Source organism: Stegostoma tigrinum, chromosome 24 (genome assembly GCF_030684315.1).
Source record: "Stegostoma tigrinum isolate sSteTig4 chromosome 24, sSteTig4.hap1, whole genome shotgun sequence".
NCBI lineage: Eukaryota > Metazoa > Chordata > Chondrichthyes > Orectolobiformes > Stegostomatidae > Stegostoma > Stegostoma tigrinum.
The window spans coordinates 34,799,281-34,827,085 of record NC_081377.1 but is presented as its reverse complement, the minus strand read 5'-3'; the positions used below and the strand labels follow the sequence as shown (position 1 = coordinate 34,827,085).

The 27,805-nt window shown below is 43.3% G+C and overlaps 1 long non-coding RNA gene across 1 annotated transcript; it reads right to left on the bottom strand.

Moving 5' to 3' along the window:
- LOC125465157 (uncharacterized) lies at positions 1-27,805 on the bottom strand. The gene is made up of 3 exons (XR_007250181.2): positions 27,727-27,805; positions 27,569-27,631; positions 1-502 (listed from the first exon to the last, which is right to left on the bottom strand). It is a non-coding gene; the product is annotated as an uncharacterized LOC125465157 (long non-coding RNA).

The following is a 27,805-nucleotide window of genomic DNA, read 5'->3' as shown; positions in this document are numbered from 1 at the left end:
TGGTGGTTTGAGTGAATTCAGCAGTGGCCATGGGCAGCGATGTCCCCCTGATTTGGCACAGTCAGTCTGGGGAAAGAGTTAAAATCACCCTTTTCAAAACAAACATGGCCTGAAATATGCCCTGGCCATGGACAGAAGCAGCTACATAATATGCCACTAGATATGCCAGGGCTGATAATTGTCAATGCTTTTCTGTTTGTAATGCTGACACATCTTATAATGAGAGTGTACGATATTCAATCCAGAACTGGAGGCCATCCATATCCTCTGTTACTGTTTTTTTAAAAAAGTGAACAGTTACATTTGCGGCTCCTGGTAGTTTTTAAGAGTCACTGACCCAGGGGTAGCTCACTGCCACTGCAATGGGCTTACTCTGTGCTTAATCATTCCCAGTGGTGCTACAACAACAGTAGGATCATTCAGGTCTGAGTGCCTGGGTTACCAGAGTGCGATCGCCCGGTCTTTGTTGCGGTTTTTCTGTCTAATTCACAGTCCCACTGAGCTGTAAAATAAAAGTTGTGATGAATCAAACCAGGTGCATTTACAAAATTACAATTGCTTCAACACATTTGTGCATCTAATCAATAACTTGTCCTCTCTTTCTGTAAAGGATTCCTTCCAAAACACACACACACAAAGTGACAAACGTGAGGTGGAGGATAGATTGGTACAATCACTGCCAGTATATGTACTGTGTGTGTGTTTTTTTAAACCTCTCTTTAGTGCCAGGTTACCTGAAGGCACTGCTTTGTTGCTAGGTGCAGATGTTCGACTGCGGAAGATCTCGCTGCTGAGATGAATCCCATTCTCTTTTGAAACCTTCACAGTAGGACTGACTCATTCTCAGTGAAGATGAGTGATTTCTCTCGAAGCTCAGTTTTGTTTTTCTGTTTGAATTTTCAGACGTGCTGCCGGAACCTCTGGCCCAGCTGAGATCAGCCAGCTCACCTGGACAGCAAATTGCTGTTCAACAACAGATGTGATCTCCAATAAATTATACTCGCTCTCTTCCACAGCTCACAGGCTAATGCTTCCGTCAATATAAAAGGAGTAAACTCAGATGATACAGACACAACAGAAAGTTTCCGTGCTCTGAATCCTGATTTTGCTGCTCCCATAATTAATTCAGAGATATACATGCTTGGAGCATCGCTTAATCTGTTCATCCAATTAATTTTGTAATAATGAAGAGAATTATATTAATGCGTGTTAAACAGGCACCAGGTAGTACAATACTAACTCCTGTCTCGCCTGCATGTTCCTTGCTCCATTCAGCTACGTAACCAATTTTGTAAGGTTCCCCAAGGTTCTGGGACCTTCAATAATTCCACAATTAAGATGATCATTCCACAATCAGTGATGGGTTCTCTACTCCTGTGTAGCTACCTTGCCCAGACGCCTATTGTTTCTGCCGCCCACTAGGTCGAATATTATTTCAAACAGCACAACTTCAGGGAATATTCTCAGAATTCAGCTTAAATGTGCAGAATGCAATAAATAATTAATATGCTTTTTTGGAGCATAATTTGTATTTGTTTCATGATTGCTGTGCATAAGTTCCAAGGTGGTGCCTTTTCCCTCGGGTGGGGGATTTCAAGATGATTTTTTAGGTGAGAGAAGACAAATTTATAAAAAACATGAGGCACTTTTTTTTACACAGTGGGGTTCGCAGGTGGAATCAACTTGGTGGATGTGGACATAATTATAATGCTTAAAAGACGCTTAGATAAGCACAGATTGTCATTGAACTGCACAACCTGTCCTCACCGACCAGATATCCTAAATTAATCCGATCCCATTTGCCAGCATTTGGCCCATATCCTTCTAAACCCTTCCTATTCATATGAGCATCCAGATGTCTGTTAAATGTTGTAATTGTACCAGCCTCCACCACTTCCTCTGGCAGCGCATTCCATACATGCACAGCCCTCTGTGTGAAAATGTTGCCCCCTTATGTCTTCTTCCCTCTCTCCTTAAACCTATGCCCTCTAGTTTTGGAGTGCCCCACCCTGGGGAAAAGATTTTGGCTATTCACGCTATCTCATGATTTTAAGGACTTCTACAAGGTCACCCCTCAGCCTCCAACGCTCGACGAAAAATAGCCCCAGCCTATTCAGCCTTTCCCAATAGCTCAAACCCTCCAGCCCTGGCAACAACCTTATAAAACTTTTCTGAACCCTTCTAGATTCACATCCTTCCGACAGCAGAGAGACCAGAATTACCCGCAGTATTCCAATAGTGGCCGAACCAATGTCCTGGACAGCTGCAACATGACTCCCCAACTCCTATGTTCAGTGCATTGATCAATAAAGGCAAGCGTACCAAATGCCTTCTTCACTATCCCATCTGCCTGGGACCCCGCTTTCAAGGAACTACGAACCTGCACTTCAAGGTCTCTTTGTTCAGCAACACTTCCCAGGACCTTACCACTAAGTGTATAAGTCCTGGCCTGATTTGCCTTTCCAAAATGCAACACCTCACATTTATCTAAATTAAACTGCCACTCCTTAGCCCATTGGCCCATCTGATGAAGGTTCCCTGGCACTCTGCTGTCCAGTACACTTCCAATTTTGGTGTCATCTACAAACTTACTAAACATACCTCCTTTGTTCACAAAGAAATCATTTACATAAATGACAAAAAGCAGTGGACCCAGCCCTGATTCTTGTGGCACACCGCTGGCCACAGGCCTCCAGTGTGTAAAACAACTCTCCACCACCAGCACTCCCTCTCATCTACCTTGGAGCCAGTTCTACATGAATAAGAAAGAATTGAAGGGTTATGGGCCAGGAGCAGGCAGGTGGGACTAGTTTACTCTGGGATTATGTTCAGCACGGACTGGTTGGACCAAAGAATCTGTTTCCATGCTGTATGACTGTATGATTAGGAGAAGGTCATTTTCAACTGAGATGAGGAGAAATGTCTTCACTCAGAGAGCGGAGAGCCTGTGGGATTCTCTGCCACAGAAAGTGGTTGTGGCCAAAACATTGAATGTTTTCAAGGAGGAGTTTAATATATTTCTTTTAATTAAGGAGTATGGGGAGAAAGCAGCAACAGGAGACTGAGTTGGATGATTGCTGTGATTATAGACAGTTTTAATCAACCCACTCTGTCATGTTGTACCACAATTCCAGGGAAGGTGGGACAAAAGCCAGGCTATCTGTCCTAGAAGTAAGGGCACTTCCACTGTGCCACAAGAGCTCCTAGCCATGATTATGCTGAATGGCAAAGCAGACTCAAAGGGCCATTGGCTTACTCCTGCTCCGATTTTCTCTGTTTCTGTGAGATCCAATGGTGATGGCTCGCACGAGGGTGCATGCCTTTAAATTGGGGGTGGGGGGGTGTTATAGATATAGGACAGATGTCACAGGTAGGTTCTTTACTCAGAGATTAGTAAGGGCACGGAATGCCCTGCCTGCAACAGTAGTAGACTCACCAACTTTAAAGGCATTTAAATGGTCATTGGATAAACAAATGGAGGATAATGGAATAGTGTAGGTTAGATGGGCTTCAGATTGCTTTCACAGGTCAGTGCAACATCGAGGGCTGAAGGGCCTGTACTGCGCTGTAATGTTCTATCTCTCCTGCCCCCAACACTTCAGTGGGTTGCCCAATAATAGCTTTTTTGCATGCTCAAATTAGAATGCCAGAATTACCTGGCAATAGGTTACATTGCAAATTCAAACCCTGATGTTTTGAGTAATTTGATATGAGACTGGTTGGCACTGTCTGCAAAGGTAATGGAAACAGGTTTGGGTATATATGAGAAAAGGAGAAACTTGCACAGTTTTGGAACAGTTTTAAAGTGGAAGAAATGAAAGTTTGGCCCAGGAGAATTGGGGAAGGTTGAGTTAGACAATTTTTTCACCTATAAGGGAGAGTCAAGATTTGGGGAAGGGCATGTGGACCAGGATGTGGAGTTAAATTGACAATCAGATCAGCTATTATAATGAATAGCAAGTCAGGCTTGATGGGGCTGAATTGCCTACCTCACTCCTATTTCTTGTGTTCTTTGTTTGAAAGTGTAGCACAGACTTAATGGACCACCTAACCTCCACCTATGTTAATATTTATTACATTCTACAGATGTAAGCTCTATTCCGACAATATTCACCGCAGTTATATTGTTTGAACCAATATTGGATCTATTGAACACTCAGGCAGAAATAATGGGCATTTGGGCAGTTAGGTGACACATCTCTGATGATCATTTTCATTCTGGAATTATTGAAGGTGCAGGAACCTTGGGGCACTCTACAAAATGGATATGTAGCTGAATGGAGCAAGGAACATGCAGGAGATACAGGATTCAGTATTGTACTACCTGATGCATGTAGTATGACTCCATGCTTTTCATTTTTTTCACCCTTGAACGCCTCCTGTCATACTTTGTTTCCCAGTTAACCTCCTGTCCTTAACCAACACATCTGGTTGAAGAAGGGTACCCCGTGGTAAGCCACTCCTTGGGTTTTTCTCCTGTCACTGAACCACAGATTTATTATGGCGCAGAAGGTGGATGTCCAAATGAAGATTGTGATTTAGTGCCATTCTTCTACCTTTGCCCCAAGCTCTTGCACATCAGTTCTACAGAAATGCCTGTTGAGTCTGCCTCAATAACACTCCCAGAAAATGCATTCCACTGCCTAGTTCCTGATCCCCTTCATCAAAGGAACAGGATAAGAGGGCACAGATTTAAAATGTGCAAGAGAGATGAATGTTGAGTGAGATAACAAGTTGCAGAGCTGGATGAACACAGCAGGCCAGGCAGCATCAGAGGAGCAGGAAGGTTGACGTTTCAGGCCTAGACTTAATGAGGGTCTAGGCCCGAAATGTCAGCTTTCCTGCTCCTCTGATGCTGCTTGGCCTGCTGTGTTCATCCAGCTCTACACCTTGTTATCTCAGATTCTCCAGCATCTGCAGTTCCTACTATCTCTGCAACAAATGTTGTGTGAGACAGCTTTTTCACACCTCACTTTCACTTCTTTTACACATTTTAAATCTGTGCCCTCTCATTTTCAATCCTTTTACAAATGAGAACAATTTCTCCCTATATGCACAGTCTAGACCCGTCCTGATTTTGAAAGCTTCTGAGATCTGCTCTTAGCCTGCTTGTCTTTCTCTGCTTGATGTCTCCTTTAATGGCCTGACCAAGATTGAGATCTTGCTCTGGGGAATTGTGGATAATCTTAATCACAGCACACTTACTTTTGTAAACAATTGATCAATAGTTTGCCATTCTATTCCTCAACTGCAATCAATATTTGCTTCCCACATGTTTTGCTTGAGGTGATTCACCCATGACATTTAATAAAACTCCATGTCCCTTTGTGCCTTAAACTTCTTTTAAGGAACATACAGCATATTAACATAAAACTTAGGAGAAGGACTAGGCTGTTCAGTCCTTTGAGCTTTCTCTGCCAGTCAATAAGATTGTAGCTGAGCTTTCTGTGGCTTCAGCTCCACTTTCCTGTCTTTCTCCTCCACCCCTCCACAACCCTTGACTCCCTTGTGTATCAGAAATCTAATTGAGCCTTCAATAAGTTCAATGACTGAGCCTCCACTCTTTTCTAAGGAGCAGAGATCCATTGACAAACAATCGTCTGCGAATAGAACATCCTCACCATCGCTACATTAAAAGAGAGACCTGTTATTTTCAAAATTCTCGCTTAGTTCCGAAACCTTCTTCCCCTGTGTCCACTCAAGTCCCCTCAGTATTTCAGTAAGTCCACCATGATAGTCCTGCATGTGAGACATGTTTGTAATAAGCCCCAGTAAATTGAAATTTGATGGGCGTTCTCAGCCCAATATTTTGTGGGTGATTTTCTTCAATCATTTTGTTTTGATTTGATTCAGAAATGAAATATTCATGATTCTGCCCTGCTGTATCTCAGCTAAGGCTAAACTGGTGTTTCTTAAAGATTTTTCAGAGCATCTTTGCTTTTGTGCTGTCTGCATCTAGCCCATGAATCTGCATGCTTTATTAACTGCTTTGTTAACTTATTCTGCCATCGTCACAAACGTATTCATCAAATACACCCACATGTTTATTTTCTAGCACATCTTTTGAATTGTAATATTTGGCTTGTACTGTCTCTCCTTTGCTTAATTGACACGTGTGAACTGGAAGGTGTGGTTTCCTTGGATTTTCAGAAGGTTCTGGATAAGGTCCCACATAAGAGATTAACACATAAATATATTATGGGATTGAGATGAATGTACTGATATGGATAGACAAATGTCTTACAGATAAGAAAATTAGAGTAGGAAAAAGCAGGTCTTTTTCTGCTGCTAGTGAGCTGAGTACCAGTAGGGATCAGTGCTTGGATCCCAGCTATTCACAATATATATTAATGATTCAGTTGGGGGACCTAAATGCCAACATCTCCAAATTTGCAGATGATGCAAAGGTTGGTGGGAGGGTGTGCTGTGAGGAGGATGTAGGGATGCTTCAATATAATTTAGACAAGTTAAGTGAATAGGCAAATGCAAGGCAGATGAAATACGACATGGAGGTAAATGTGAGATTATCCACCTTGGTAGCAAAAAGAAGAAAGTAGATTGTTGTCTGAATGGTGACAGATTGGAAAAGAGTGAGATGCAATGGGACCTGACTGCTCTTGTACAGTAGTCCCTGAAAGTAAGCATGCAGGTGTAGCAGGCAGGGAAAGAGGCAAATGGTACTTTGGCTTCATAATGTGAGGATTCAAATACAGGAGCAGGGGCATCTTAACTGCAATTGTTCATGACCTTAATGAGACCCCATCTTTTTCTCTCCTTATTTGAGAGAGAATGTCCTGGCTATGGAAGCACTGCATCAAATGTTTACCAGACTGATACCTGGATGGCAGCACTGTCATATGAAGAGGGACTGATTTGATTAGGACTATACTCACCAGAGATTAGAAGATGAGGAGTAATGTCAAAGAAACCTATAAAATTCTAACATAACTAGACAGGGTAAATGCAGGAAAGATGCTCCTGATGGTGAGCGAGTTCTGAACCTGGGCTCACATTTCAAGGATATGGGGAAGGCCACATAGGGCTGAGATGAGGAGAAATTTCTTCAGAGAGTTGAGAGCCTATGGAATTCTCTGCCACAGAAAGTAGTCGAGGACAAAATATTGATTGTTTTCAAGAAGGAGTTAGATACAGTTCTTAGGGCTAAAATTAATATTACCTCTGGGAAGGAAAGCAGCATCATGGATATTACAGCTTCCTGCTGTGCAACATATAATTGTTTCTGCTTCAAGTACAGTCCTTTTATGTGGTTTCTCTTTGGAACCATCACATGAACCAACACCGGGTCTCCCTTTGCCACAAGGCAGTAACAGGGCAGCACGAGCCTTGCAGCCATGTTATAATTTTTTACCACACGAGCTTTAGGTTAGAACGAAGTGATAGACTACAGTGTCACAAAGGCTACACCCCCTGTGCACCTCTATTTCCATGCACCAGGCTAAGTTAAAAGCAGAATACCATGGATGCTGGAAATCTGAGTAAAGGGTCCATTTTCACATCAAAATGTTTTTTACCCCTTAAGGGAACCCCTGTTCCTTGGAGATCTACATTGCTGAAACAATCTTTCCTGGCATAGAGTCAGGTGTGATGCTAACAAAAAGTGAAGAATAATATAAAGACTACACAGTGCAGTCCATCAATGGAGCGGTTGGGACATCTTTCAGGAGAGCATAGAAAGTTGAGGGGTGTCCTTAGAGAGGTTTATAAAATCACGAGGGGCATAGATAAAGTGAATGGCAGGCATCTTTTCGCTAGTTTGGGGGGTTTCAATACCAGGGGTCATATTTTTAGGGTGAGAGAAGAAAAGTTTTAAAAGACGACTTGAGGGGCAAGCTTTTTTTACATGTAGAATGGTTTGTGTGGAATGAACTTCCAGAGGAAGTAGCGGATGTGGGTACAGTTACATTGTTTAAAAAGACATTTGGATAAATACACGGATAAGATATGTTTGTGGAGATATGAGCCAAGAACAGGCATTTGGGTTAGTGTGGCTCAGGATTATGGTTGGCCTGGGCTGCTTGGACCGAGGAGACTGCTTCCGTGCTGTATGACTCTAAGGGCAGAAAAATACAGATAGACCCAAGGATGGAGGCCCATACTTTGAAAAAATTATCAGCTCATATCCTTGTGCATATTCACTATGACTGAAGGCAAGAGGATTGTGGCAGTCTGTAATAAATTGGCTAATGTTCCAGTCTGAGCCTCCAGGCAAGACTACGTTGTCAGAGGGGTTGGCTTTTAGATGGGAATACTAAAGGAAGTTGCCTGTCTCCTTCAAATTCACTTTAAGAGTGTCATATATTTATTTGAAGAAGAACAGAGAATCTTTCCAGTGGAACGGCCAAAATTCCTCAGCCAGTACATGAAAAAATTCCATGGATTAGCTGGTTATTTGCTTCATGGCTCGTGGATCTTTGCTGGGGCAGATTGGCTGTCAAATTTGCTTATTTAAGAGTCGCTGCACTCCAAGAAGTAATCATGTGAAGTACCTTTGAGGGGTTTGACAGATCTGAGAGAATTATATAAAGATATGTACTTTCCGTAAGTCACACCATATGGAGAATTCAACTAGAATAAGGCTCTACCTTGTCTTCCACATGTGTGCTGGCTGGTGCTGCAACATTTGACTTCATGCATCAAAGTCAAAATCTCCCCTTCCCCCATGCTTTATACTGAAAAGCTTATTAGAGTTTATATTTGTGGTTGATTGGATCTAATTTATTTAATTAGCTTTGCTGTGAAGAAGCTGTCAGATGTTTAATAACTGCAGGCTGTAACTGAAGTATCAAGGTAAGGGTTTTCAGCTGAATAAGACAATAGGTTTAATCAAGTAAAGTAAATATGGTTTAATTCATATTCACCAAAATGCTATATCTAGACTGTGCAATTATAAGCGGAGAAGGCAAGCTTGATAGACAAGCTCAGAAAATTACTCCTAGTTAATTTAACTGTTTAATATTAATACACTGTGTTTGATTAAATTGTGCAGAGAGATCTTTGCAAGGTTTTCTAGTTTCTGCTAAGAAACATTTTCCATCAAATTTGTAATTCCCTTAAATGAACCATCTCCATTGAATTATTGGAGAAATGCAAAGGCTATGTCATATCTCCAATAGTAAGCCCTGAGATACAGAACTGGGTGCCCCAGAGGGCTGGAACAAAGCCCTTTCATCTCTGGTATTTAAGTTTGGATCCAAACAGATGGGCTGATGCTATGCTGTTTCCAACAACTGCTATGATCCTCAGTGAAATGAGGCCTGCCAATTTTAGCTCCTGCCTCACTTGTCATTTGATGGCTATTAGTAGCCTTGATTTCATCAGCTTTGTTAAATGTAAATGAGACAGCATAGCTGTTTCCAAATTAATGCCTCTCACTTTTGCCCAGACATCGACAGCAATGCCTTCAGCCATCTTGGTTTTAAGTTCTGGTATGCTCTCCCTACTTCTCTCACTCTCCTCCTTTCAGATCCTTGTTAAAACCTAAAACCAAAACAGAAATTGCTGGAAAAGCTCAGCAGGGTCTGGCAACATCTGTGGAGAGAAATCAGAGTTAACATTTCAGGTCTGGTGACCCTTCTTCAGAACAGTTCCGAGGAAGGGTCACTTGACCCGAACCGATAACTCTGATTTCTCTCCCAGATGCTGCCAGACCTGCTAAGCTTTTCCAGCAACATCTGTTTTTGTTTCTGACGTACAGCATCTGCAGCTCTTTCGGCCTGGCTTAAAACCTGCCTATTTGACCCAGTTTTAGTCATTCGTCCTAAATCTTCTTTGGCACATTATCAATCTGAATCCATTCATGTTCCTGTGAAGTGTCTTGGAATGTTTGTCTAAATAAACAAAAGTTTGAAGTTGTTAAGTGGGAATCCCACAAAATAAACTGTGTTCCTTAGTGTCTCCAGAGACAATTTTTGGAACGGTAATGCACAGATTAGTTGAAGTTTGTTGTGTTCAATCTTGATGTTTTCATTGAGGGTACACTGCCCAGGCCCATCAGGGATGTGCATTGTAAGAGAATTCCCAACCAAGTCTCTTGTCCCCAGTTGCCTATTCTGTTTGGAGATGGATTCAAACTGTGTACTTGGTGACCAGAGAAAGGAATTCTACCTCAAAACAAAGTCTTACTCTTTAGTTGAAATGACAGCCCAGAGAAGTCAACAATATAGATATGTAACTGAAACCTTTCTGTGCCAATGAGGCAAGGTGCAGAGTCTGAATTTTAAACAATCACACTTGTCGAATTATTTCTCTTAATAACTATGTTCTGAACTAAGCCCAACAATGTAAGGAAGCAGAATTCTGCAGTCTTAATAATGAAATATGTTTTGCCAGTCATGGGGAGGTGGTGGTGATAATATGGTTGGACTGTTAATCCATAGACAAAAGATTGCTGGAAAAGCTCAGCAGATCTGGCAGCATCAGAGTTCCCCAGTTCTGATCTCTCTTTCAACCCAATCCATCAGCACCAACCCATATTCGCATCACGCCATAGTCCCCAGCCCATTATATATCCTATCCATTTCATTTGTTGAGGGAATGCAAAACATTCCAATCCCATTAGAAGTGATTACACAGCCTAGAACTGGGTGAGCAACTCCAAGCCAGAAAGATAGGGGTGCTTTGCTGTGGGGTGTCCTGGTGAAGCCTTGAGACTTGGTAGAGAGGGGGCTGGTGGATTGTGAAGGCTGTGAGACCTGGGAAGAGACAAATTCTGGCATAATCCTGAGAGAGGAGTGATATGAGGGGGCTGGGTTACAGGAGTGTAATTCCAACCCCTGCCAGTTCTGAGATTGAGTTATATACAAGAAAATGCTAGCTTGTACTGTTACATAACTTGACGCAAGGCTGGCGAAAAACACTAGCTTCCCCAAATTGATGCCTCCATTCCTTGTGTCAATCTTCCTTCCATTGTCTTGGAGTGAACAATTAGCGTTAATTATGAGCAAGTCTAGCAGTGTGTAATTAATTTAGATGCGAAGAGGTAGTAGTAATATGTGGGAACACCACCACCTCTAAACCACGTATCTTTCTGATTAGGCTGCAGTCTATTGTTCCATCATTGTCGCCATCCTACAATCCCACACTTCATATGGGAACGCCATACCACACCAGCAGCAGCTGTGCATGCAGAAAGCCCATACCAGCTCCTTGGGGAATTAGGGGTGGAGAATGATTACAGTATTATTTATATCCAGAGGACCAATTAAAAACAATGGCTCTTTTATTTATTCTCAGGATGAGGTTATTGCTGGCTAGGTCAGCAGTTCTTTCCCCCTGGGCAGTTCGGAGTCAACCACCTTGCTTTGGATCTGGAGTCATATATTGGTCAGACCAGGTAGGGATGATAGTTTCCTTCCCTTAGGAGTATTAGTGACCCAGATGGGGTTTTCTAATGATCAACAATGGATTCGTAGTCACCACATTTTTAATTGAATTCAAACCCCACCACCTGCCGTGGTGGGATTCAAACTCAGGTTCCCAGAGTATTTCCTGGGTCTCTGGATCAACAAAAAATGTGGGTGCTGTAAATGAAAAACAGAAACAGAAATTGCTGGAAAATCTCAATGGGCCTGGCGGCAGTAACCAGCCCCCTCATATCACTCCTCTCTCAGGACTTCTCCCCACGTCTCTCAGCCTTCACAATGCACCTGCCCTCTCTCCACCAAGTCTCAAGGCTTCACCAGGACACCCCACAGCAAAGCATCCTTATCTTTCTGGCTTGGAGTTGCTCACCTAGTTATAGGCTGTGTAATCACTTCTAATGGGATTAGCATATTTTGCATTCCATCAACAAATGAAATGGATAGGATATATAATCGGCTGGGGACTATGGTGTGATGGGAATATGGGTAGGTGCTGATGGGTTGAGTTGAAAGCTCAAGCACATAAAGGAAAAGTTAGGACAGCAAGCCCAGACTCAGCAAGTGAGACCTCCTTAAAATTCATGTTTCTTTGATTCAATGATATTCATTAAACAGAAGAGCATTCTGCCTCTTAAACAGGTTTGCAATGTATTTCTCTTACTGATTACAAATTAAAAATATTTTAAGGTGTTAAAAGAAGGGCTTATGAGGTAGTCATTGATCATAATTTTCCAACATTCCCTTGTTTCTCAAAAGGTTGCATCAGACTAGAAAGTGGGAAATACAACCTGCTCTATTTAACAGAGGGGAACAGAAACTATAGGCCAGTCATCTTGATGTGAATCAAGAGCTAAGTTTTGGAAGCAATCATTGCAGAACTTGTAATGGGCATTTGGATAAACTCAAGATAATTAGAAGAGTCAGCATAGCATTTTTAAAGAAATCATCATTTAAGCAATTCATTGGAGTTCTTCTGTGGATAAAGGAGAGCCTATAAACATTTTGTAATAGGGTATCCAGAAGTCACTTGATAAGGTGCCACATCAAAGATTATTGCAGAAAATAAGAGCTTAATGTGTAAGGGTTAATGCATCAGTTGGGATAGAAGCTTGGCTGGCTGGTAGAAAACAGAGATTATGTAGAAATGGTCTTTTATCATCATCAAATTCTAACAGTGTGGAAACAGGCTGTTTGGCCCAACAAGTCCACACCAACCCACAGAGCATCCCACCCACCTAATCTGCACATCCCTGAACACTACAGACAGTTTAGTATGGCCACCTAGCTTGCAAATCTTTGGTTTTTGGGCGGAAACCCGTGCAGACACAGGGAGAATGTGCAAACTCCACACAGACAGTTGCCTGAGGTGGAATTGAACCCAAGTCCCTGACACTGTGAGGCAGCAAGTACTAATCATTGAGCCACCGTGCTGCGCACTAAAGTGACCTGATTCTCAGGTAGGCTTGTGGGACAGATTTTCCTCAAGTTTGAGCAATAACTCATCATGATGAGGGAACAGAGTTCTGCAGGATTTGAACCTATGTGGGGAAATCCCAATAGATTTCTAATCCATCACCTTAACCACTCATCCACGACTACAGTGGCCATGTCTGATTGACAGGAATGATGAGTAGAGTCCTGCAGGGGCCTGAATAATGGCTGTAAATTTTTACAATGACTTGGACAAGGGGAGTGAAGGCATCATAGTCAAGTTTGTCAATGACAAAAAGATTGGAAGTAGGTATGCTGTGAAGAAGACATAAGGAGTTTGCAGACTGACATGGATAGGTTGTGTGAGTGGGCAAAAATCTGGCAGATAGAGTATAACGTGGGAAAATTGTGAAGTTGTTCACGTTGGCAGGAAGAATAATAAATCATGACTACAGAATTCTGTGGCTCAGAAGGATTTAGCTGTTATAGTCCGTGAATCGCAAAATATTAGACTACAGGCACACAATCAGGAAGGTTAATGGCATACTATCTTTTATTTCGAAAGGAATTGAACAAAGAAGTGCAGATTCTCATACTTCTTTTACACAGCACATTGATGGGACCACATCTCAAATACTGCGACCAGTTTTGATCTCCTTATTTAGGGAAGGATTTATATGCGTTTGAGATTGTTCAGAGGAAACATACGAGCTTGATGCTGGAATGAGTGCTTTGTTTAATGAGGGTAGGGTGGACAGACTGGGCTTGTTGCCATTGGAATTTACATGTGTGAGGGGTGAATTTATTGAACATCCACACGAGTTTTGACAAGGTAGACATGGAAAAGATGTTTCCTTTTAAAGGCCAGTCCTGTGTTAAAATTCGGCCTCACCCTTCTAGGACAGAGATGAGAAAAAATGTTCCCTCTCAGAGGCTAGTGCAGCTTTGGAACTCACTGCCTGAGAAGGCAGTGAGACAGGGTGACTGAACACTTTTAAGATGGAAGTAGAACGATTCTTGTTAGGCAGGGGAGCCAAAAATTATCAGAGGTAAAATGGGAGAGTGGAATTCAGAACACAGAGAGATCAGCTGTGACCTTATGGAGTAGCAGAGCAGGCTTGAGGGGCTGATGGCCTTCTTCTGCTCCCAGTTTGTAAGCTCATATGTCACATCTTGATTGTTCTGCAAATCTTCGCAGATGATTACAAAGACCGTTGATTTGCGATCTGTCAGTGAAGGGCAGACCTGATTTCACACTTAATGTTGTTCTGCATGTTGGGTTGGTACTGCAATGGGAACCAATTGAGCCCACGTCTTAAACTGTTCCAAAGGAGAGCTGAGCAGTTTTTAATAGTGCCCTAGCCAATACTGTGTTTAATCCCACAACGAACTTCACTAGAAAAGATTAGCTAGTTTTGCTCTTGATTGACATCATATGACTGGCCTATAGTTTCTGTTACCCTCTCTCTAAATAGAGAAAGAATACTGTGCATAGGAGCTCACTGTACAAAACTTGGATAATGCATTTCTGACATTACACCAGTGACTACAATTCAACAGTACATCATTGATTGCAAAGCACTTTGTAACATCCTACGGGTTTTGAAAGGGTGCTAGATAAATATAAGTTCCAACTTTAATAGGCCTGGGAAAGTATCAGCACTAAGAGAAGAAATATTGATAAAAGGGAATATTGATTTATGTAATCGAGGGATTGTACAGAGCGGTAATGTTACCAGACTAGTAAACGAGGCGCCTGGAATAATGCTCCAGAGACATGAGTTCAAATCCCAACAAACCAGCTGAAGGAATCTAGATTTAATTAATGCATTTGGAATAAAATACAAGTCTCACTAACATCCATCATGAAACTATTGGATGGTGGTTAAAAAAAACCTATCTGACTCTGTAGTGTCTTTTATGGAATGGAATTTGCCATCCTTATCTAAGTTGGTGGCAATGTGAAATTCCAAATGCACAGTAATGTGGGTGATGGTGCTGTAAAATGACAGAGCAGTACATGCTGAACATGGGTAATAAATGCTGGGCTTCCCAGTCACTCTCACATTTCCAACGAAGGGCTGATTCAAAACAAAGGGCCTGGTCTGCACAAAAGAAAAGGTAAATTCCTCGAACAGCTCGCCCAAGTTATTTGTTAGCGTGTGTGGAAATGAGACTCTTAATTGTAGAATTTTAACATAGGTACTGACTTGCTGTCTCTGGCACACTGTGACAAAACATCTTGCCCTGATTCTGTCTCCGAGGCAAAAACTTGTCTCTCCCCGGATCAATGAGACGTATCTTCAGTCAATGATGGCCACTCCTTGAATGTATGAATGTCACGGCACCACACGATCTGTAAGTGCTAGGAGGTTGGAAATATAACTCTAACATTAATGAGTCGCAAGTTTGCAACCAGTCTGGGCAGCCAGTTGCCATGGCGACGTCTGGAGCAGGTTGCAGACGCATTCCAGACAGTGTGCTCATTCCTGCCATTGTCTAAACAACTTCTTTTTATAAATATATGTGTGTGTGTGCGCACACACAAGGTGACAGAGAGCAGTGTGAGCAGTGAAACATTTATTTCACTCTGCAATCAGTGATGGGACAGACTCCCAATGCTGCCCAGTTTTTACATCGCTGACAGCCCTGCTTAGAGCCGGCGCCTTCATCACAGCCTGCATTTACCTCCTGCGGTTTTGTGTTGCACCGATGCTGTCATTGCATCCGGAATTTCCTGCTGAGGCGTAAATCGGAAATTGCTCCTGAATTAGTCATTCCCGTGCCCATGCTGCCAATGTAAAATTAGGCTCAAATTCCACGCAAATCCGAGTTTAGGTCTGAACGCTAAAATCAGTTATACATCAGAGTAAATGATCAAGCCAGGGAGAGTGGTGAATCTACACATACTTTCTAAATATGAACATCTACATTTCGACATGGCCATTTCTTAACTCATAGAATGTTTTAAGATGCTTAAGAACCTACAACTTGGAAAGTTTTGTTTAAGGGTACATTGTAACAAGTTTAGATGCAATAAAAATGCATTTAAAGGAACAGAAAATGTAATTCAGCTCTAAATGATTTTATTTTAAATGAAAAATTACAGTTTCCTACTGCTCCTGAAAGACAGGATACAATTCCAAGGTAATTAAGACAATGATATTACCACATTGGCAGCTGTGCTATTGTTGGGAATTAAGGGGCAAAGACCTTTTGTTAAAATTTCATTCTCAGGACGTGGGCATCTCTGGCTGGACCAGCATCTATTACCCATTTCTAATTGCCCCCGAGGGCAGTTAAGAGTCAACCATGTTGCTGTGGGTCTGGAGTCACCTGTAGGCCAGACTGGGTATGGATGCAGGTTCCTTCCCTAAAGGACATTAGTGAACCGGATGGGTTTGCCTGACAATCGACAATGGATTCATGGTCATCTTCAAACTCTTAACTCCAGATTATTATTGAATTCAAATTCCACCATCTGCTATGACAGGATTTGAACCCAGGACCCCAGAACGTTTAGGGGCCTGTATATTAACAAGGCAATGATAATGCCACTAGGGCATTGCCTACCTGGTGGTGAAAGATTTAGGGGATTTGTATTTGATTCACATAAAACAAAACATTTCTTGATTCATCCAGTTGAGTATTTGGCGTTGCTGTTGCACTGTTGTTTCTGAGAACAGGTTTTGCAGAATATTCTGCAGGTTGTGGTGTCTAAATCTGGAATCAGAGCCCTTGCCAGTTTGAGCTAGCCCTGGTTTATATTCTCAACAAGTGAGTGCTTTCTAAATGCTAGGCCCATGTCCAAAATCCAGTTTCTTTTTCCCTCCACTGGATTGACCCGGGAACAGGGTAAATGGGAGAATGAAGAATTAATTCTTAGACTTAACCAAAGGCATTGACTTACAGGAACTGAGTCCACTACAGTACTCTCACATCCAGCTCTCCCTCACTAGATATAAAATGCCTGTTTGAATCATCAGTTGTAGATATCTCCTCAGCAGCCTGTTCAGAGATATTTTTACACATCTTTGTAGTTGGTTGGACTTGAACCTGGGCCTCCTGGTTCAGTGGTAGGGACTTCACCACTGTGCCACAAGAGATTACTTTAATAGTGACTAATCCAAACTCTGGTCAGTTGTACGTCCCAAGGACCTTAGACATCCTACCTATACTTAAATTTCCAGCAATGCAGAAACTGAAATCTCTGTCTACAGTCCATATAAGCACTACCAGTCCATTAAGATACATTCAGAGTCTCGTAAATCTCCATCAAATGATACTTCAACTTTGCAGCTTGGTTTACACCTCCCCCTCCCTTAACCATATGAAAACAGCAAGTCTTTTTGGAATAGAACTCATTGCAATCTTTTTTAGCAGTAGGGCTGTGCTTTTTTTTAAAACCTAACCTGAAAGTGCATTACTGCAGAGATTTGTTTTAAACATTGTGTTTCTTTAGCCTGCAGTTTAAATATACAAATTATTTTAAATTTCATCTTTGGACGCAGAATAAGTGTAGGGTGCGGCTGGGAATCAAAGCAGAGTCAAATCTCTGAATCTGTACCATTATAATTGTGACACAAATAGTACTATGGCTAACACTTTATTAGACCAATGTAAGTGTCACTTAGTGAGGTCACATGTCTGATCAGACTACTGCTCTGTATGCCCTGCGGGTACCATTCATGCCAGTCTTATGAGTTAAAATGACTTAAGGTTCAGATTTTGGACCTTTTGCACTGTGTCTGTATAATTAGAGTCATAGAGCTCTACAGCATGGAAACAGACCCTTCGTCTGAACTTGTCCATTCTGGCCAGATATCCTAAATTAATCGAGTCACATTTCCCAACATTTGTCCCGTATCCCTCTAAACCCTTACTATTCATGTGTTCCTCCAGATGCCTTTTAAATGTCGTTATCTCACCAGCTTCCACCACCCGCTGTGGCAGCTCGTCCCATACACGCACCAGCCTCTGCATGAAAAAGTTGCACATCAAGTCCCTTTAAAATCTTTTCCCTCTCACCTTAAAGTATTCCCTCTAGTTTTGAAATCTCCTACCCTAGGAGGAAGTCCTTGGCTGTCCACCTGATTTATGCCCCTTATGATTTTATAAATTTCAATAAGGTCTCTGCTCAGTCTCCAATGCTCCAGGGAAAATAGGCCCAGCCCATTCAGCCTCTCCCTATAGTTCAAACCTGGTAATGTCCTTGCCAATCTTTTCTGAACCCTTTCAAATTTAACAACATCTTTCCTATGGCAGGGAGACCAGAACTGAATGCCGTATTCCAAAAGGGCCGAACCAATGCCCTGTACAGCTGCAACATGACATCCCAACTCCTACAATCAATGCACTGAGCAATAAAGGCAACTGGATCATCCCCAGTGGACTACAATCTACATTTCGGCTTTCCCAATTTGGCTCTCACCGTGACGACTGCTACATTCATAACACTGATATCCCTGAAAAACATTTCTCCCTAAGGCTCCTCAAACATACACTCGCAGCGATGCTCCTAGCACTGCAATCCAGCCTACCCCAGCTCAGAGCCTCCCTCTCCCAGACCTGCAAAGGACCTCTCCTGTTTTTTATTCATCGTAGAATCCACAACCTGAACTCACAATTCTACTCAGCTTTATGGGACACGAAAAACCGTAAGCGCTCTAAACTTACTGGTGCCTGTCAGCCAACACAGGCCTCTTCCACCGCCCTCCAAATCCCCAACCCTACCCAGGGCCTTCCTATGTGGCCACTAACGTATTCCAAGGATGACATCTCATCCTGGCACGCCACTTCCAGGACAGCGACAAGTCATCGACGCCGCTGCCTCAGTTTCCGAGGCCAACAACACAGACATCGAGGATACCGCTGCCGCCAACATCCAAGATTTACCGGCCTACGCCACACCGCCCACTGCCGATGTCTCTCCGCCCACAGCTGACGCCAACGTCACTCCGCTCACCGCTTCCACAGCCAGCAGCTCCAGAAGAGGCAGCAGCACCCAGCCCTGCTGAGCCTTCACCATCCCCCCAGACCGCCCCCTTACTGGGGAACAATGGTCAGTCCTCAGTAAGGGGCTCACCTTTGCCCCCCCCCAACCACACATCAACCAATACCGGTCACGTTTGGATATCGAGCAGTTTTCCTGCTGCATCTGCCTCTGCGCTTATTTCTTTAAACATGAGCCTAACCCCTCCTCCACTGACCCCTTCTCCCGCCTCCAACACACCCCCTCCTCCTGGACACCACCCCAAGGCCTCCTACCCTCCCTCAACCTCTTCATCTCCAGCCGCTGTCATGACATCAAACACCTCAGTCTCTCCACTCCTCTCACCCACTCCAACCTCTCCCCTGCAGAATGGGCAGCCCTCTGCTCCCTCTGCGGCAATCGCAACCTCACCACAAAACCCGTGGACAAGGGAGGCGCAGTTGTAGTATGGTGCACTGACTTCGATGTCGCCGAGGCCAGGCACCACCTCTCCGACACCTCCTCCTACCGCTTCCCTGATCATGACCGCATCCCCGAGCACCTAACCATTATCTCCCAAACCATCCACAACCTCATCTCCTCAGGTGACCTCCCACCCACAGCCTCCAACCTCATCGTTCCCCAACCCCGCACCGCCCACTTCTATCTCCTTCCCAAAATCCACAAACCTGCCTGCCCTGGCCGACCCATTGTCTCCGCCTGCTCCTGCCCCACCGAACTCATCTCCAACTATCTTGACTCCATTTTATCCCCCTTGATCCAGGAACTCCCGACCTATGTCCGTAACACCACCCATGCCCACCATCTCCTCCCAAACTTCCAATTCCCCGGTCCCCAACACCTCAGCTTTACCATGGATGTCCAGTCCCTACACACCTGCATTCCCCATGCAGATGGCCTCATCCCCATCCCAGGCCCTAAGAAGACCTTCCACATCAAACAGATTTTCACCTGCATATCTGCTAATGTGAAATAGTGTATCCACTGTTCCTGTTGTGACATCCTTTACATCAGGGAAACCAAACGGAGGCTTGGAGACTGCTTTGTGGAACACCTATGATCAGTTCACAGTAAACAACTGCACCTCCTAGTTGTGAACCTTTTCAACTCCCCCTCCCTCTCCTTGGATGACATGTCCATCGTGGGCCTCCTGCAGTCCCACAACGATGCCACCCGAAGGTTGCAGGAACAGCATCTCTTATTCTGCTTGGGAACCCTGCAGCCCAATGGTATCAATGTGGACTTCAAAAGCTTCAAAATCTCCCCTCCCCTGACCGCATCCCACAAGCCAGCCCAGCACATCCCCGCCTCCCTGACCTGTCCTTCCTCCCACCAATCCACTCCTCCCACCTCAAGCCCCACCCCCATCTCCTACCTTCTAGCCTTATCCCGCCTCCTTGACCTGTCCGTCCTCCCTGGACTGACCTGTCCCCTCTCTAACTCAACTTTACTGCCTCCATCCCCGCCTCCTTGGCCTGTCTGTCCTCTGTCCACCTATCTTCTCCCTTATCCATCTTCTATCTGCCTCCCCTCGCTCCCTATTTATTTCAGAATCCCCTTCCTCTCCTCCATTTCTGAAGAAGGGTCTAGATCCGAAATGTCAGCCTTCCAGCTCCTCTGATGCTGCTTGGCCTGCTGTGTTCGTCCAGCTCTACACCTTGTTATCCCAAGCATACCAAATGCCTTCTTCACTATCCTGTCTGCCTGGGACTCCACTTTCAAGGAACTGTGAATTGTTTTGAACTGGCTGTGCAACTCCTTGGAATATGATTCCCCAAACTATTGACCTTGCCTTGAGTAGTCCAATTCACAGAATCATAGTGTTGTTATAGTGCAGAAGGAGGTCATTCAGCACTGCTCTGGTTCTATTACCTACAGCCAATCTCGTGCCTTTTCCCAATCTCCCAGCACACCATTTCTCCCCAAATATTTATCCACTGCTCCCTCAAATGCCTGAGTTTAAGCAGGACACTCCAGACCTTAACAATTCACTGTCTGAAAATGTTTTATCTCACATCACCTTTGCTTAGTTTGCACGTCACTTTAAAAGCACTTACAGTTCTTTAAACTCATTAAACTAAATCCATTTGCACCCAAACCTCTTATTTGTTGCCTTGTCCTGTTTAAATGTGTCACATGTACACACGCACACACACAGACACACACACACACACACGCATGCGCACACACACACACACACACACACACACACACACAGAGACACACACACAGACACACACACACACACGCACATACACACACGCACACACGCGCACACACACACACACACACACAGGCACACGCACACATGCAGACACATATGTACCATGCATGCACGAATGGCAGCAACTTGCCTACCTTCAGAGTTTAGAACAATGTGTGCTATTAATGTTCCCAGGATAATTTATCAGGAAAGTAGGACTGGGAGCAATCGTGGAAAGTAAATTTAAAGCTTCCTTGGATTGTTGCCACAAATCTTCCAAAAGTTGGCTTCAAGTCAGAGGACTGAGATCTGATAATGTTCTGGTTCAAAGTGAGGCAAAGATGTGTGGCATTAGGGTTTGGGACAGGAATCTCAAATTCACAGTAGCAATGGAAGGGAGAAAAGCAAAGAGAAAGTTAATTCAATCCAATGCTCTGTTAAAATCTCTACCATTTGGGGTAGAGGATGGTTTGAAACAAAACACATCATCTCAGGAGCTGCCAAACCCAATCAAACACAGCCAATGTTTTTTAGGAGACAGAACGTGGATGATGATATCGCTAACAGGTCTTATTTATTGCTATGTCTAACTTGCCTGTTTCTCTTCTTTGGGAGTTTATTTTCCCTTTGCAAAGATATGGATGTTTTAAAGATGGTGCACAAAGATTTACAGGACGTTTTATGGGAATGCACAATTTCAATTGTATACATAGATCAGAGGTGGAAAAAAGAACATTGAAAGGCTAAAATAAAACAAAGAACTGCAAATGCTGAAGATTTAAAACAAAGAAAAAAAGCAGGGAATGCTGGAGAAGCTCAGCAAGCAGGTCTGTGGTGAGAAAAACAGTGTTTCAAGTTCAGTGACCCTTCAGAACTTGAGAGGGTAATTGATATCGATGTTCAAATCCATGAGGTATCTAAACAGACTCTGATTAAAAATGACTGAACTAAAATTCAAAGGCAGCATGAGAAAAATCTTTTCCCTGCATTGGGTGATTCAAATCTGAAGAGTACTGCCTGAGGAATTGACAGACAGATTCAATTGCAGTTTCCCAAAGACAATTGGATAAGCACTTGAAGGAATAAAATTGCAGTTTCATGAGGAAAGGGCGGGGAGTGGGACTAATAAAATCGTCTTTTCAGAGAGCAAGCATGAGCACGATGGGTTGAATCGTTCCTTTCTGCGCCACAACTGTTCTGTGATGCACTTCAAGCAACTGCAATCACCAAATGCCTTCGAACAGGACTAGAGGCAATTCTCCTGTTCCGGCAAGAATGTATCAAATAAACCACAGGTACAATCACCAATCCTGGTAAATAATAAGCAAGTGCATACCACATGCATTTATGTGGTTTGTTTGTATGCACTGTGTGCTGTACTGACTGTGGAAACCTTGCAGGTAAACCTCAGCAGAACCACACTGAACTCTGATTGGGATTACTGTAACAACTGTCTGTCACATGACTGAAACCTAGTTTCAGACCAGTCAAACAAGGCGCTATGTATCAGAGCAAACCAGTTCTTCAAGCTGTGCAATAATGTAAGAGGATTCTGGCTGGCTCTACGGAGCACCTTGAGGCAATGGAGTCCAAGTGCCTGGTGTCTGCCTTTCTCCATCTATCTTCTCCTCTATCCATCTTCGGTCCGCCTCCCCCTCTCTCCCTATTTATTTCAGAACCGTCTCCCCATCCCCCTTTTCTGATGAAGGGTCTAGGCCTGAAACGTCAGCTTTTGTGCTCCTGAGATGCTGTTTGGCCTGCTGTATTCATCCAGCTCCACACTTTCTTACCTTTGCTGTTAACCTTATTTATACCCCTCATGAATTTATAAGCACCCCCCTGCCCCCACTCAACCTCCTATGCTCCAGTCAAAAAAATGTCCCAGTCTATCCAGCATACTTTTATAACTCTGACCCTCCATTCCCGGCAACATCCTGGTAAATCTTTTCTGAACCATCTCCAGTTTAATAATATCCTTCCTATAACAGGACAACCAGAACTGCACACATTACTCTAGAAGAGGCCTCACCAATGTGCTGTACAACCGCAACATGACATCCCAACTCCTATACTCAAAGGTCTGAGCAATGAAGTCAAGTGTGCTAAACGCTTTCTTAACCACCCCGTCTACCTGTGATACAAATTTCTAAAAATTACCTACCTGAATCCTTAGGTCTCTCAGTTTTACAACACTACCCAGGGCCCTACCATTTATTGTATAAGCTAAACCCTTATTTGTTTTATCAAAATGCAATATCTCTCATTTATCCAAATTAAACTCCATCTGCCACTCCTCAGCCCATTGACCTAATTCATCAAGATTCCCTTCTAATCTTAGATAACCTTTTTCACTGCCCACTATACCACGAATTTTGGTGTCTCCACAAACTTGCCAACCATATTCTCATCCAAATCATTTAAATAAATGACAAACAAAAGTGGACCTGGTATTTCCTGTCCTTCCTCCCACCCATCCCCTCCTCTCACCCAAAGCCCCACCCACATCCCCTACCTACTAACCTCATCCCGCCCCCTTGACCTGTCCGTCCTCCCTGGACTGACCTATTTCCTCCCTACCTCCCCACCTACGCTCACCTTTACTGGCCCCATCCCTGCCTCTTTGACCTGTCTGTCTCCTCTCCACCTATCTTCTCCTCTATCCATCTTCTACCCACCTCCCCCCCCTCCCTATTTATTTCAGAACTCCCTTCCTCTCCCCCATTTCTGGAGAAGGGTCTAGGCCTGAAACGTCAGCCTTCCTGCGACTCTGATGCTGCTTGGCCTGCTGTGTTCGTCCAGCTCTGCACCTTGTTGTCTTGGACCCGGTATTGATTCCTGTGGAACACTTCTGGTCACTGGCCTCCAGTCTGAAAATCAACACTCCATGTACACTCTCTGGTTTCTACCATGGGGCCAATTCTGTATCCAGTTGGCAAGCTCACACTAGGTGTCATGTGATCTAACTTTCCTAATTAGTTTACCCTTCAGAGCCTTATCAAAAGCTTTACTAAAGTCCAAATAAACAGCATCTACCTTTCTACCATCATCAATCTTTTTAGTTACATCCTCAAAAAACTCAAACAAGCTTGAAAGACATGATTTCCTTCACACAAAGCAAGCTGACTATGCCTAATCAGTCTTTGCCTCCCCAAATGCATGTTAATCCTATCTTTGAGAATCACCTCCAATAACTTACCCACCAACAATTTCAGAATCACAAGTCTATAGTTCCCAGGCTTCTTCTTACAGCCTTACTTAAATAAAGGCACAACACTCACCACCTTCCAGTCCTCCAGCACCTCATACCTATTTCTGCTCGAGGCCCTGCAATTTCCTCCCCAATTTTCCACAATGTCCTGCAATACACTAGATCAGGTCCTGGAGATTTATCCAGCCTAATGTTTTCAAAGACCTCCAGCACTTCTTCTTCTGTAATTATTTGCTGTCTTCTTGAAGGCTTTTCTGTTAAATATCAACCTGTTCAGGGACATTATGACACAGCTCTGGAGAATGTCAGACTTGAACCTGGGTCCCCTTGCCCAGAGGCAGGAACACTACCTCTGCACCATGAGAGCCCCTGTCTGAAGGCATTGGATTCTTGCTAAAGTTGGTTTCTAGAAGTACCAAAGACCACTATTACCCAGGAGTGCTGAGGTTAATGGCATTGACCCTACTGACACTGAAATTAGAGAGCTCAATTCAGGTATGGGATCTTTGTCTCAAGCCATTTTAAAGTCTTCAGTGTTAAATGTTCTATTGGCTGTTTGCTTGCATCAGAACTGCTGGTGTTACAACTGTACAGAGAGCAAAGTGAAGCCTATTATACCGCTATGGTTTGCCATTTCTGCATTCTTCCAATTATTAGTCTCAAATAATACAACTGCAACTTTATGCAGCCGTGAGTCCACTATCAAGGAATGTTATGACATTATGGCTGAGGACCTACCTAGAACCCAGGTCCAGATTTTTGCCATGTTGGAGGCCATCTTCACAGAAGTAAAATACCAGAAGATACCTGAAATCCAAAGGCCTCCCCATGAATTGTGGGCTATAGTTTACAAGTGCAAGGTTCATGGAGGCAGCTGGCCATTTAATTGGTCAGTTGCCTCCACTGAAATTGAATTGCAGAGTCCTTGCTGTTTGGAACCCGGAGTGTGGAGATTAGAGATGCAGGAGCAGGTCTATTCTCAGTGCATTATTTTGGATAGTCAGGGTGCCATCCATGGAGAGTTGTGGTATCCCCCTGGAAATGGTCCCAGGATACCTGGGAGTGAGGGTGAAGCATCCTCGTTGGGGAAGGTTGGTAGGTAATAGTGAGCTGTTGAGAAAATTATCCATTAAAGGTGCATTGATCCCTTGGAAATGTCCTACTTCCCAAGAAATGTCAACACCTGTTAAGTTTTTTTTATGAATGCAAGTAGATTGTAGATTACAATGATACAACCTCGCACTTGTGGATACAAGATGAGATGGTATGGGAAGTGAATGGGGTTAGAATGGTAGCTGGAAGTAGGCACCAAGTTGGCATCAGAAGTATGAAGGACCATGGGAGGTGGGTGTTTGGGGCATTGGGTGGCACAGAGGTCATTAGGTGACATGGGATGGCATTGATATAGCATGGGGAGCAGCACCAACCTGACTCCAATTCTATCTAGTGCTCCAGACTGAGAAAGGGCAGCAATTATTAAAAGCCAGGTTCCTGGAGCCAGGAATTCTCCTAATTTTGTGCACCTGATGAACATTTGGGCCCGATAGCATAAACAGTGAAAGCTGGTGGTTTTTCAAAAGTATATTTGTAAAGAATCATCCACGAAGTCACCTTTTACTTACTCCAGAAACTGTGCAACGTGTCACGTGATGACACATTCAATTCAGACAGATCAAACACTGACACAACAAGGAACAAGATTGAGGCCATTTGGCCCTCCAAGGCTGCCTTTTCATTCAATAAGATCATGGCTGATCTGATTTTAACCTCAACTCGACATTCCTGAATATCCCCAATAATCTTCCATCCGCTTGGAAATTAAGAATCTACCTACTTCCACTTAAAAATATTTAAAGATTCTGCACCCACCACCTTTTGAGAAAGGAATTCCAGAGAGTTGCAACCCTCTGGAAGAAAAAAATCTTTCCTCAGATCTTTCGCAAATGAGTGGCCATAATTTTAATCTATGGCTCCTGGCTATAGATTCTCCCACAAGAGGAAATATCCTTTTCACATCTACCTGGTCAAGTCCGCTCAGGATCTTATATATTTCAATGAAGTCACCTCTGACTTTCTAAGCTCCAGAGGATATAGAGGATACAAGACCAATCTGTCTAGCTTTTCCTCTAATGGCAGTCTGTTCATTCCAGGTATTAGTCTAGTAAACCTCTCTGAACTGCTTCCAATCCATTAACATGTTTCTGTAAGTACTGTGACAATATCATACAGTAGACAGTACTCCTGATGCAGACTCACCAATGCCCTGTATAGTGAAGCACAAACCCCCTGCTTTTGCATCCAATTCCCCTCATAATAAAGATATAGGAGCAGAATTAAGCCATTCAGCCCATTGAGCCTGCTCCACCATTCAATCATGGCTGATAAAACATAATATTCTATTAATTTTCCTGATTACTTGTTGCACCTGCACATACTAACCTCCTGCAATTAATGCGCCAGGACACCCAGATCCCTCTGCATCTGCGAGCTCCACAACCTCTCACTATTTAGATAAAATGCTTCTATTTTGCTCTTTCTGCCAATTTCACACATTTCCATATTATACTCTATCTGTCATGCCTTGTCCACTCGTAACCTATTTATATCTATTTGTTGGCTCATTTTATCCCCTTCACAACTCATTGTCCGAACTAACTTTGTGTTTCAGTACTTTAGCTACTATACCTGTGATCACTTCATCCAAATCATTGATATATACTGTAATGAGTTGAAGGCCCATTACCAATTGCTGTGACACCTCGCTCAGGACATCCTGCCAGACTGAATAATACCCATTTATTCCATTCTTTCCTGTTAGCCAGCCAATCTTCCATCTTTGCCCTCTGCACCAGGAGCTTTTTTTGTCATAATCCTTGATGTGGCACTTTATTGAGTGCTGCCTAGAAATTTAAATACAGTAGACTCTCTGGTTTCCCTTTTACCTACAGCACAAGTTACTTCTTCACAAACTCCAACATGTGACAGCAATACATCAGGATATGGAGGTCTGGTGTTGGAATGGGGTGGACAGGGTCAAAAGTCACATGATAGCAGGTTATAGTCCAATGGGTTTATTTGAAGCCATGAGCTTTCAGAGCACTGCTCCTTCACCAGGCGACCTTCATCACTTGACGAAGGAGCAGTGCTTTGAAAACTTGTAATTTCAAATAAACCTGTTGTCATGTAACTTTTATCAATCAATCAATTAATCAATATCTCTAAGTGTTTATTGAGAATTGAACCAACTGTGCATTTTTCCTCACCTCAAAACATCAACGTTTTCAATCATTATGCAATACAAGATGAATATTTGTCTTTGCTGATACTTCATAATGTGCATATGAACAACTCACCAAAGACAATGACTCTGAGTGATGATACCTTCCCCAAAGAGAAAGCCCTTATATTTTCTGCAGCTGTGAAGGAATGATTAAGACAAACTCAGTTGAAATATTAAAACAGCATTTCAAACAAAAACAAAATCTTGCGAGCCTTGCTTTATGTGACTCACTTGCCCTTCAGGTTTGCGAATGATGTACCCAATGTCACGCAGTGGTTTATGTTTCACTAAATCACTAAGCGCTCTCTCA